Source organism: Mesoplodon densirostris, chromosome 9 (genome assembly GCF_025265405.1).
Source record: "Mesoplodon densirostris isolate mMesDen1 chromosome 9, mMesDen1 primary haplotype, whole genome shotgun sequence".
In the NCBI taxonomy this organism is placed as follows: domain Eukaryota; kingdom Metazoa; phylum Chordata; class Mammalia; order Artiodactyla; family Ziphiidae; genus Mesoplodon; species Mesoplodon densirostris.
This window is the reverse complement of record NC_082669.1, coordinates 31,671,540-31,682,427: the sequence shown is the minus strand read 5'-3', so window position 1 is coordinate 31,682,427 and position 10,888 is coordinate 31,671,540. Positions and strand designations below refer to the sequence as shown.

The 10,888-nt window shown below is 44.4% G+C and overlaps 1 pseudogene; it reads right to left on the bottom strand.

The window, feature by feature from the left end:
• Positions 1-7,689: 7,689 nt before the first annotated feature.
• On the bottom strand, positions 7,690-8,445 carry LOC132496045 (GTPase NRas-like; annotated as a pseudogene).
• Positions 8,446-10,888: the final 2,443 nt, after the last annotated feature.

Below are 10,888 nucleotides of genomic sequence, written 5' to 3'. Positions count from 1 at the left end.
AAAAAATATTCAAGCATACAAAGTTTTATTTCTTCCAGAGCACAACAGAAGCGTCAGTGTCTTTGATTGTTTGTAAAAAGCAAACAAACAAACATTGTGTTTGTCTAATAGTATTGCTGGGACCTTTCAAGGATTTGAGAAAAATGAAGATACATATCTTCTCTCTATAAAAATCCATATATCTTTTGCTGTTAGCATCTTCTATGAGGAATAACTAAATACCATTTTGTAAGCACAGGCATTGGGTCCCAGGCACATAGACCCCCAGATTGGATGGAGGGCATCACTGTGTGTTTTTCTCCCTTGTTCCCCGAGAAAACATCCCTCCCAGGTCACTGATGGGGTGTGCTAGTGTCTGGGCTGCACATCTGGGAAAACCAATTATCTTTCCCTTCATCACGAGGGTGGTCCCAGGGCACCAGGGGACATGGTGATGACAGTGGTTGCTGCTTGCAGCCGGAGGTGGCAGGGCCTGCCTTTCAGGGTTTCTCTCTTCCAGGACATTGACCCTCACCCCGGACCTTGGTCAAATCCATCTCATCCTTTAGTTCTCCCACACATGTTAATTAGGCTGTAATTGTAAGACTTCCTCCCCTCATGGCTTCCTTTCCTCATTCATGCTGAAGTTTCTTTCTTTTTTTTTCTTTTTTTTTTTTTTTTTTTTTTTTTTTTTTTTTTTTTTTTTTTGCAGTACGCGGGCCTCTCACTGCTGTGGCCTCTCCCATTGCGGAGCACAGGCTCCAGACATGCAGGCTCAGCGGCCATGGCTCACAGGCCCAGCCGCTCCGCGACATGTGGGATCTTCCCGTACCAGGGCACGAACCCGTGTCCCCTGCATCGGCAGGCGGACTCTCAACCACTGTGCCACCAGGGAAGCCCAGAACTTTCTTTTTTTTTTTTTTGATTGAAGTATAGTTGATTTACAATATTGTGATAATTTCAGGTGTACAGCATAGTGATTCAGTATTTTTTCAGATTATACTCCATTATAAGTTATTGCAAGATAATGGCTGTAATTCCCTGTGCTGTACAATAAATACTTGTTGCTTATCTATTTATACCTAGGAGCTTGTATCTGTTGATCCTACACCCTTAACTTGTCCCCCCCTCCCATCCCTCTCCCCTTTGGTGATGTGACCTGGTATTCATCCCCTCCTTGTGGCCTCTGAGCTGACAGCTCTCCTGGAAAAAACGTCACCTCTCCTCCGTCCCTTCTGTCCTTTCCAGAAACCTGTAACCAGGAGGGAAGAGCTCCAAAGGTGAGTTAGGGCCTCAGTAATGCCGGGACCTCACCCTGCCCCATGTCAAGGACACAGGGACTGTGCTTGCCTTGAGCTCCTTAGCATTTACAGACATGCACATTAACTCATGGAGAAATAGGCACTGTTTTGCTTACCATTTAGGCAAACACAGTGAGTAAACAGTGGGTCTAACTCAAGTAAAGAATGACCTTTCCTCTTATTTTAAACATGTCGGTTTTGAAATCTCCCTCCTTGTGGTGGCTAGACATCAATGACCCCATGATGGAGAGTGCCGGGGTCACCTGACACAGCCCCTGATGGGAAAAGCCAGTCTGCATTAGAACACCTGACTCTGTAGCCTAATAGTCTTTTTTTTTAATTTCTTAAAATTAATTTTATTTATTTATTTTTGGCTGCTTTGGGTCTTCATTGCTGCATGTGGGCTTTCTCTAGTTACGGCCAGCGGGAGCTACTCGTCATTGCAATGCGTGGGCTTCTCACTGTGGTGGCTTCTCTTGTTGTGGAGCATGGGCTCTAGGCGCATGGGCTTCAGTAGTTGTGCCACATGGACTTCAGTAGTTGTGGCTCACAAGCTTAGTTGCTCCACGGCATGTGGGATCCTCCTGGACCAGTGCTCAAACCCGTGTCCCTGCATTGGCAGGCGAGTTCTTAACCACTGAACCACCAGGGAAGCCCTGTAGCTTAATATTCTTCATTATTTTATCAGATTTGCTTCAAATAGGAAAATATTGCTTTCTACTACCCTCTAGTGATGGATGGTCGCAAACACGACCACCAAAGCATGTCCTGATCTTGATTTATATTAAAAGTCCCATTGTTTTATTCTGCATTTAAAGGCAATGCATCTTGTGATTGATATAGAGTGTATCTGGGCCTCTCTTTTAAAATTCAGGAGTATTTATCTAAACGCCCATCTCACACCTCCCGTTACCCCCAGGAACCTGCTCTTCTCCCGAGAGGGTTCCCATATGCTACTGCTGGTAGCTCCAGACTAAAGTCAGTCCTGTCCCCTTTCCCCTCATATCCTTCCAGAAATCCTTCATCTCACGCAGAATAAAAGCCCGCGTCCTTGCAATGCTTTTCAGCCCTCAGCACCACCTTCCAGCCCTTTCTCTGGCATCATCTCTCACCTGGCTCACCTTATCAACAGTTGTGCTGTGAATGTTTTACATCTCGTTCCCCAGGTGGTGGGGTGGGGACCCCAGCTACCAAGGCGTGTCAGTTTGCACACAGAATTCCTAAAACATTTACTGACGGGCTCTCACTGGTTGCTGCACACAGACTGCAGCCTGTGACTGTCACCTACTCCAGGAACTCAGCTCGGCCACCGGGGTCCTCCCTCTTCCCTGAAAGCAGCAGGGGTACTCTCACCTCCTGCCTTTGCATGGCTAGTCCTTCTGCAATTCTATGGTGTGTCCCTGTTCTTTTTTCCAGCTGCCTTATCAGAGAGATCTTCTCTTGCTAGCATATTTAAAATTGTCCTTTAATCTCCTTCCCCAGTTTTACTTTTTGCTTGGTATTTATCATCATCTGATATATTATTAATACATTTACTAATCCTTATGGGCTGTGTTCACCTTCCCCTCAAATTCATATGTTGAAGTCAGAAGGTATATGGAGATAGGGTCTTTACAGAGATGATTTGGTTAAAAATCAGGTCTCAAGGCTGGGTCCTAATCCAATATGACTGGTGTCCTTATAAGAAGGGGACATTTGACACACACAGAGGGCACAGGGAGAGGATGGCCACCTGTAAGCTGAGGAGAGAGGCCTCAGGAGAAACCAGCCCTGCCCATATGTTGACTTCTGACTTTTGGTGTCCAGAATTCTGAGACAATCAATTTCGGTTGTTTAAGCCTCCCACTCTGTGACGCTTTGTTATGCCAGCACTAACAAACTAATACACTTATTTATTGTTTTTCTCTCCCTCATAAAATGTAAGCTCAAAGAGGGCAGAGACTGAGTTTCTTTAGATCAGCACAGTATCCCCAGTGTTTAGAGCTGGCTGAGATGACAATAAATACTCCATCAAGGGCGGGGGTAAGTTAAAATATCTTCAGATTGTTTGATTTTCATCTCTTTGGCAGATGGAGAGAGTTCCTGTCTCTTACATGATTATTCAACTTTGCTTTCTTTAGCTGTTTTTTCTCCAGGAGTCATATCTCATTTGTCAAAGGGGGACCAGGACCGGGTCCTTAGGACAAATCTACCCATGTCCTCCCCTGGGTTAATGGTCTTCCAGGTCAAAGGCCCAGTGAGGGTGGCCACCAGCATCCGAGCATGAAAACCCTGGAGGGCAACATGGATTCTGGGTTCCCTCCCGGTCACAGAAGCGTGTGGTTCTGGGTCCCAGGAGAGAGGAAGAACCTAATGTTCCCATGATAGTGAAGCCACATTAATCACCAGTGGAGTGGTGGATAAGCAATAGCAAACAATGAACAAATAGACCGTGAGAGACTTTCAATCTATTTTGGATGACACAATAAGCGAGTCATAAATAATACAACTAAACCTTGTGTGAAAACATGATCAGTCTTAACCTCAGTCCTTTCCTAACTCCACAAAAACACAGACGTTCCATGTTTGGTCAGGAGGTGGTTTCAGTAGTTTGTGTATTTGAGTAGAAGTCGTTCTACCACCTTGGTATTGATGACGGGAAGATTCCTAAGCACCAGCAGTTTATTTCTCACCCTCTTTCCCGGCCCAGCCTCCTGAGGATGCTGGGACATCCTCAGCTACACTCATCGAGACTTCAGGGTGCCCCCATCCCCTTCTGTGCACTGCAGGGCAGGGTTGTGGGCTGAACACTTGATTTTCTTTTGCCTCTTTATCTCTCCTACGACTGTGCATTCTCCACTTTCTCTTCTCTTTTCTGAACTTCCCATTTTCCAGTCTCCAAAATCTATCCCCCTCCCCAATTATCCCCAATTACAATAGCCATTTTGCAGCCACTGGAGCCTGGAGCCTCCCATACATCTGGGTCCCTACTCTTTTTTCTTTAATTTATTTTATTGAAGTATAGTTGATTTACAATGTTGTGTTAATTACTACTGTACAGCAAAGTGAGTCAGTTATACATACATACACATATATATATATATATATATATATATACACACACACACACACAAATATATTCTTTTTCATATTCTTTTCCATTATGGTTTATCACAGAATATTGACTATAGTAAGACCTTGTTGTCCATCCATTCTATATGTAACAGTTTGCACCTGCTACTACCAAACTCCCACTGCATCCCTCCCCCAACTCCTCTCCCCCTTGGCAACCAGAAGTCTGTTCTCTGTGTCTGTGAGTCTGTTTCTTTTTTGTAGATAAGTTCATTTGTGTCATTTTTTTTTAGATTCCACATGTAAGTGATATCATATGATATTTGTCTTTGTCTGACTTACTTCACTTCGTATGATCATCTCTAGGTCCATCCATGTTGCTGCAAATGGCATGATTTCATTCCTTTTTATGGTTGAGTAATATTCCATCAGGTATATGTATCACCTTTTCTTTATCCACTCCTCTGTGGATGCAGGTCCCTACTCTGAACAAAACAATGAATACCCTTTGCCACCTCACCACAGGAGACACCTCAGCTAGACCCATGGTTTTAACTATTATAACATTATTTACTCTATAGAGACACGACTTGTGGTAGAACACCCATCCACTCATGTGTATGAAACTTCTTTCTATTAGCTCTTTCCTACCACTCGAGGGTGTTTTGATGAAAGCCTGCTTTCTGTTTTAAGGTTTGTGGGATTCACTGGCAAAATAATCACTCATCTCACACAAATAAACAGTTTTAATCAAATCTTTAATAGAAGGTGATTTAACTTAATTTCAACATACAATCATTAAAAGGAAAGGAATAAGAATATTAATAGAGTATATAAATTTCAATATACAATTATTAGAGGGAAAGGAATAAGAATATTAACAGAATATATAACAGAGCATACATCACCAAGTTGGGCCGACACCTACTTCCAGATCCAAGGAGCAGCTGGAAGTCCCTTGAACAGCAATCTGGAGTCCCATTTGGGAAGGTCTCAGGCGGTGCATCCACCCCGCAGGTGACACTTCAGAGTGCCAACCAAAGGAGTCCTGCTTTTAATGCCAAACTGCAAACTGATAATCATCAGCTTGTGTGCAAATATGCAGCTCTGGCTATTATTGTAAATGCTTTGATATTTTAGTTGTAAGTCTCAGAATGTTGGCTGATCCCCGGGAACTGGCCAGATTCCCAAGGCCCAGGAAGCTTCATGACTTACTCCCTTCTTTATCTTTTGGTTCCCAAGACTTCCTTGCACCGTTTCTGCTGAACTGCATGTAGTCTAGCAGTTTGGTATGTAGCTCTTTCAGGGTCTTTGTTTAGTCAAAGGCCTATTGTTGCCTTTGAAGTCTGAACAAGACTATTTTACTAGCTTCCCCAGCAAAGGGTTAGCATTGTGAGGCCTTCTTTGACCAGTTGACCTACCTTAGTTTCTTCTGGTCACTGCCCATTATTGTGCCCTGCTTCTATTCTATCTCCATCCAGCACTGAGCTGTACCCAACAGTTAATTCAACTCTGAACACCCGCTTCGTTCACTCTGTAATCAGTCTTCTATAATAAGTTGAATTCTTCGTACAAATGAGATTTCTTTAAAACTCTTAAAACAACTGTCACAAACAACCTCTATTTTTCCTATATTTTTAAATAGCTGATGTAGCTTCTAAGTCTCTTGATAATTTGCATCTTCCTCTGTGCTTCCATAGAAGTCCATGCAGACCTCCCCATGGTGTGAGGAAATGGAATTTCTTGTTAGGAGCTGGTGGTCTTTCTCTGTGTTCTGCTTTTCCACAGGGTGATGGAGACTCCGGCTTCTCACCGAATATCCACATATTCCTCCATGCTCCCCAGATCCTGGGCAGTCAGGCAGGGCCATGTGACTAGTTGTGGCCAGTGGGCTGTTACCAGAATGGTGTGTCTTTTTCAGGTCAAATCCTTTAAGAGCTGGTGTGTTTCTTCCTGGATCCATCTTCCTCTCAGCTGGTGACTTCAGAGGCTATGTGTTGAAAATTGATGGTCAGTGGTGTGCTGGTAAATGTTGAATAACCAGCCCTCTGGTGAACACAATCAAAATGATTGGTGACATTTGCTAATTTCATGGTGTCAACACTCCCAGCAAGGCCAGTTTCAAGCTACTCATGAGCTGTCTCTGAATATGGAGTTGGGAGGAGATGCTAATAGTTGGCTTCTGTAAGTTGGTGCGAGCGATCTCCTGTGAGGCACTGGGGATGGTGAGGCTGCCTGTATGCTGAGTCACCACAGAGAACAACAGGGACGACTGGATTAATGTCTAACAGCAGATGTTCCATCAGTGAGAGACATGCTGTGTCTGAGCCACGCATTTTGTTTGTTGTTGAAGAACAAACCAAGCAGATGGACTAATATCCCAATGCTGAGAACTAGACTTGTGATCGTCTGTGCCCCTCCAGTCGGTGGACCAGACAATATAGACATCACATTCTGTGTTCATAAAGTTCCAATGTTATGGTCTAGTGTAAAACTACAAACACTTTTTGAGTAAGTTATTTTTTCCCTTCTGTATTTATAAAGGGATCAACATTACTCTCTCTCTCTCTCTCTTTTTTTTTTTTTTTTTTTGTTGTTGTGGTACGCAGGCCTCTCACTGTTGTGGCCTCTCCCGTTGTGGAGCACAGGCTCCAGAAGTGCAGGCTCAGCGGCCATGGCTCACAGGCCCAGCCACTCCGCGGCATGTGGGATCTTCCTGGACCGGGGCACGAACCCGTGTCCCCTGCATCAGCAGGCAGACTGTGACCCACTGCACCGCAAGGGGAGCCCTCAAAAAGGATTTTAAAGATGGACAAGTTCTTCTTCAATGGAGAGTATTGACATTTATTGGAAATGAACACAATTTTCCCTATGTTAAAAGTGCTATTAAACAAGTTTTGAACTTTGAGAAACATGAAAGGTGAGTCATTTTTTCTTCCAAAATTAGCTTTTATTTTTATTTCTGAATACAGAGCAGATGCCAGTTTATAGAATATAGCTGATAACATTAAAAACAAACCAAACAGCAACATTAACTATATTCTCAGCAAAACAGTAATTTATGACATTTCTCCAAAAACCAACATAGTTCCAAGTTCAACAGTAAAAAGGAAAAAAAAAAATCACCAGCAGTTGCTACTTCAGAGCTCAAGACATTGTTTTCTACAGAATTTCATGTTTCTACAGTCTGGTTATCTGTTTCAGAGCATTAATTGCTTTTCAGGTGAAAAACCTGGGGTGGCGGAGGATTGTTTGTGTGTGCTCGGGGAGAACCCACGGTAGAGAAATACTGGGAGAAACAAGAGGTTCATTTATCTGGTCAGACAACAAAGTGAGGAGGTAGTTACTCTGAGAACTTCTCAAATAGAGGATATTATACTGATCTACTGAGAGTTGGGAAAATCGCAGGAGCTCCTTTGTGAGACTGAAGATAGCAACAGGAATACTTCTCCAGGGAAGTCAGGACCAAGGTGTCAGTGCAGCTTGATGGTGGCTCTTTTCTGGTGTTAGAACTTTAAAAGTATCTTGTTACATCACCACACATGGCAATCCCATACAACCTTGAGTCCCATCATAACTGCTGTTGATTTTTTTAATTCGGTACTGACATATTTCTCTTACCAGTGTGTAAAAGGCATCTTCAAAACCCTGTCTGGTCTTGGCTGAGGTTTCAATGAATGGAATTCCATAACTCTTGGCCAGTTCATGGGCTTGTTTTGTGTCAACTGTCCTTGTTGGCAAATCACACTTGTTTCCTACTAGCACCATAGGTACATCATCTGAGTCTTTTACACGCTTAATCTGTTCCCTGTAGAGGTTAATATCTGCAAATGATTTGCTATTATTGATGGCAAATACACAAAGGAAGCCTTCACCTGTCCTCATGTATTGGTCTCTCATGGCACTGTACTCCTCTTGTTCAGCTGTATCCAGTATGTCCAACAGACAGGTTTCACTATCTATAACCACCTGTTTTTGGTAAGAATCCTCTATGGTGTATCATATTCATCTACAAAGTAGTTCTGGATCAGCTGGATTGTCAGTGTGCTTTTCCCAACACCACCTGCTCCAACCACCACCAGTTTGTACTCAGTCATTTCACACCAGCAAGAACCTCAAGTTCCACTGCCTCTGCTTCAGACAGATTTGGACCACAGCCAGGAAAAATGTTGGAGACCCCGGAACTGCCATGAACAGCCTCCCAGAATTAGCTTTTAAGAACAATCTCATTTGTGGTCCTGATTTCTAAGAATTTGCGATGCTGTCTTAATTCTAAGACTGTACTACAAGCCAGAACAAAATATCAAGGAAATTCAGTGGTTTAAACACAAGGATGTAAATTCTGTGTCAAAGGAAAACAACTTATAAATTCTGAATATGGTAACATTATCAACTTTATACCATTTATACAAGAATATAATGTTCATTAAAACTGTTTTTTGTTGTTGTTTGTTTTTTGCAAGCAGTACCAACAAGATGTTCCTTCTTTAGCCCTGGCATGAACATCTGAGCTGTCTGCTGTTTTTGAAAAGCTCATTTAAGCTCCCATGTCTGTAGATTCCATCGCTTGCTAACACATAGGATTGAAGACACTGTCTGGGGGTATGGCAGGATGGTGCAAAGGAAGAAGGGTTAGAGATGAGGAATCTGCAAGGAATTTGCTTGGTGTGAAACTTGGCTCCCACAGTGGTACTTTGTTCTCTCCACTTTTAGACAACCTACTCATCAGCCAGAAGCTGGTCATCATGCAGGACCCCTGATTCTATGTGGGCTCACACATATTTACTAAATTTCACTGTCCTGGGGTCTCTGTGGGACACAGAGATGGAGGTGGAATGGATGGGCAGGAAATCAACTTCTTATTACGCATACCTTCTGCTACACATTTTGTGTGTTTTCTCATTGAAGGCTTTGTACTTGTTCCCTTATCTTTCCCAGTTTACAGGTGAAGAAAGAGAGGCTTGGAGAATTTAAGTACCTTGCTGAAGGTCAAACAAATCTGGGAGGATTCAGGACTTGAGCCATGTCTATCTGAATTCAAAGTTTCAAGTCTTAGAGGAGGGAGAAAAAAAATGAGACAGAAGAAAGCTGTCGCAGAGAATAGAAGATTTCAAGAGCATGTGAGGTGTGAAGAACCTCATGCGTTTCAGGGAAGTGTTGGTGGACCTTGTGTGATGTGACAGGCCAGTCAGAAAGATCAGGACTGGAAGGCACTCCTGGCCACTGAAGACCCTTGAAAGAGCAGTTATGGGGTCTCCATCAAGGGGTTGGATGGAAGCCAGACACCAAAGGGTTAAGGAGGGAGCAGACAGAAGTAGCTGCTCGGAGGGTATTTCTCGTAACTTATTCATGCTGACAGTGAAGAGGAGATATTTTCTCCTTAGGATGCAAAAATGTTGATAAGTTTGTGTGTCATGAGGAAGAGCCAACAGGAAGAGGAAAGAGGAGACAGAGGGAAGTGCAGTGTCCCATCCAGGAGGGGTTGATGGCCGGAACCAGCACCCCTCATCACCCTAAAGTCATCAGGAGGTGGTTGAAGTCCTGCCCTGCACCTGCCCCAGGAGGGCAAGTCAGGGCTGGGGAGACCGTGCACATCTTCACTGCAAATCCTATAGCATCCCGCTCCTTGCCATCTGGGGACAGGCCCAGCCCCCTAGATGCAAAGGGAGAGAAAACTGTAGCCTAGGTGAGGCCCAGGAGGAGGAATCAGGTTTGTGGGGCCAGCCTGCCAAGGCAGAGATGGGCAGAGCTTAGGGCAGGGTGGGCAGCAGAAGGACAGAGAGATGGCAGGTTGCTGGTGTGAGTGGTGTTGAAGGCAGCTGATGGGAGCCTGCGGGGAGGAGGTGGGTGCAGTGTGCTGGCCGGCAGGGGCTGGCCTCACAAGATGCCCCTTCTAGGGCTGAAGAAAAGGGAGAGTAGATAAAATGATCAAGACCCTTTAAGGGAGAAAGCAGGGATTTGGAGCCCTAACAAAGGAGGTTATTTTATTATAATAGTCGCAGCATAATTTGCACGTGAAAAATATGATGTACAGAGGAAGAAGTGGAACAAAGTATGTATAAGGATGGTAATACCTCGTGGGAAAAATACAACACGGTTGGAAGCTGAAGTTAAGAAGTGCCTGGGGCCCTTCTGAAGGCTGTGTGGTTTAGAAAGATCTGTTCCCACACAGCCTGGGCTTTCTTACTGCTGGGGGGTTGGGGCTGCAGATGTGTCCCCAGCCCGGTGTCAGGCCTCAGGACCCCTGGCAGGAGGAGCCTCCTGGGGCTCCGTTTGCTCATCTGTGAGGTGGGCGCTGACCCCCCTCCCAGGCTGCAGGTACCATGAGACGCCACCCCAATGTTGGTCCTTGCCGAGGAGAGACCAGGAAATCCGGCCAACTTCCCAGAGGAATCCACATCATCACGAGCTGCAGTGAAAATCACAGTGAGAGAGGTTTTCCACAAGAGCAGAAGAAAACTCTGATCTTTGTAAAGATTTCTGCCCTAAACCCGACATATTCCATTTGTCTACCCGTGAATCTGTTTGTTCCTTGTCTTCGTTAATGAACTGTCAGA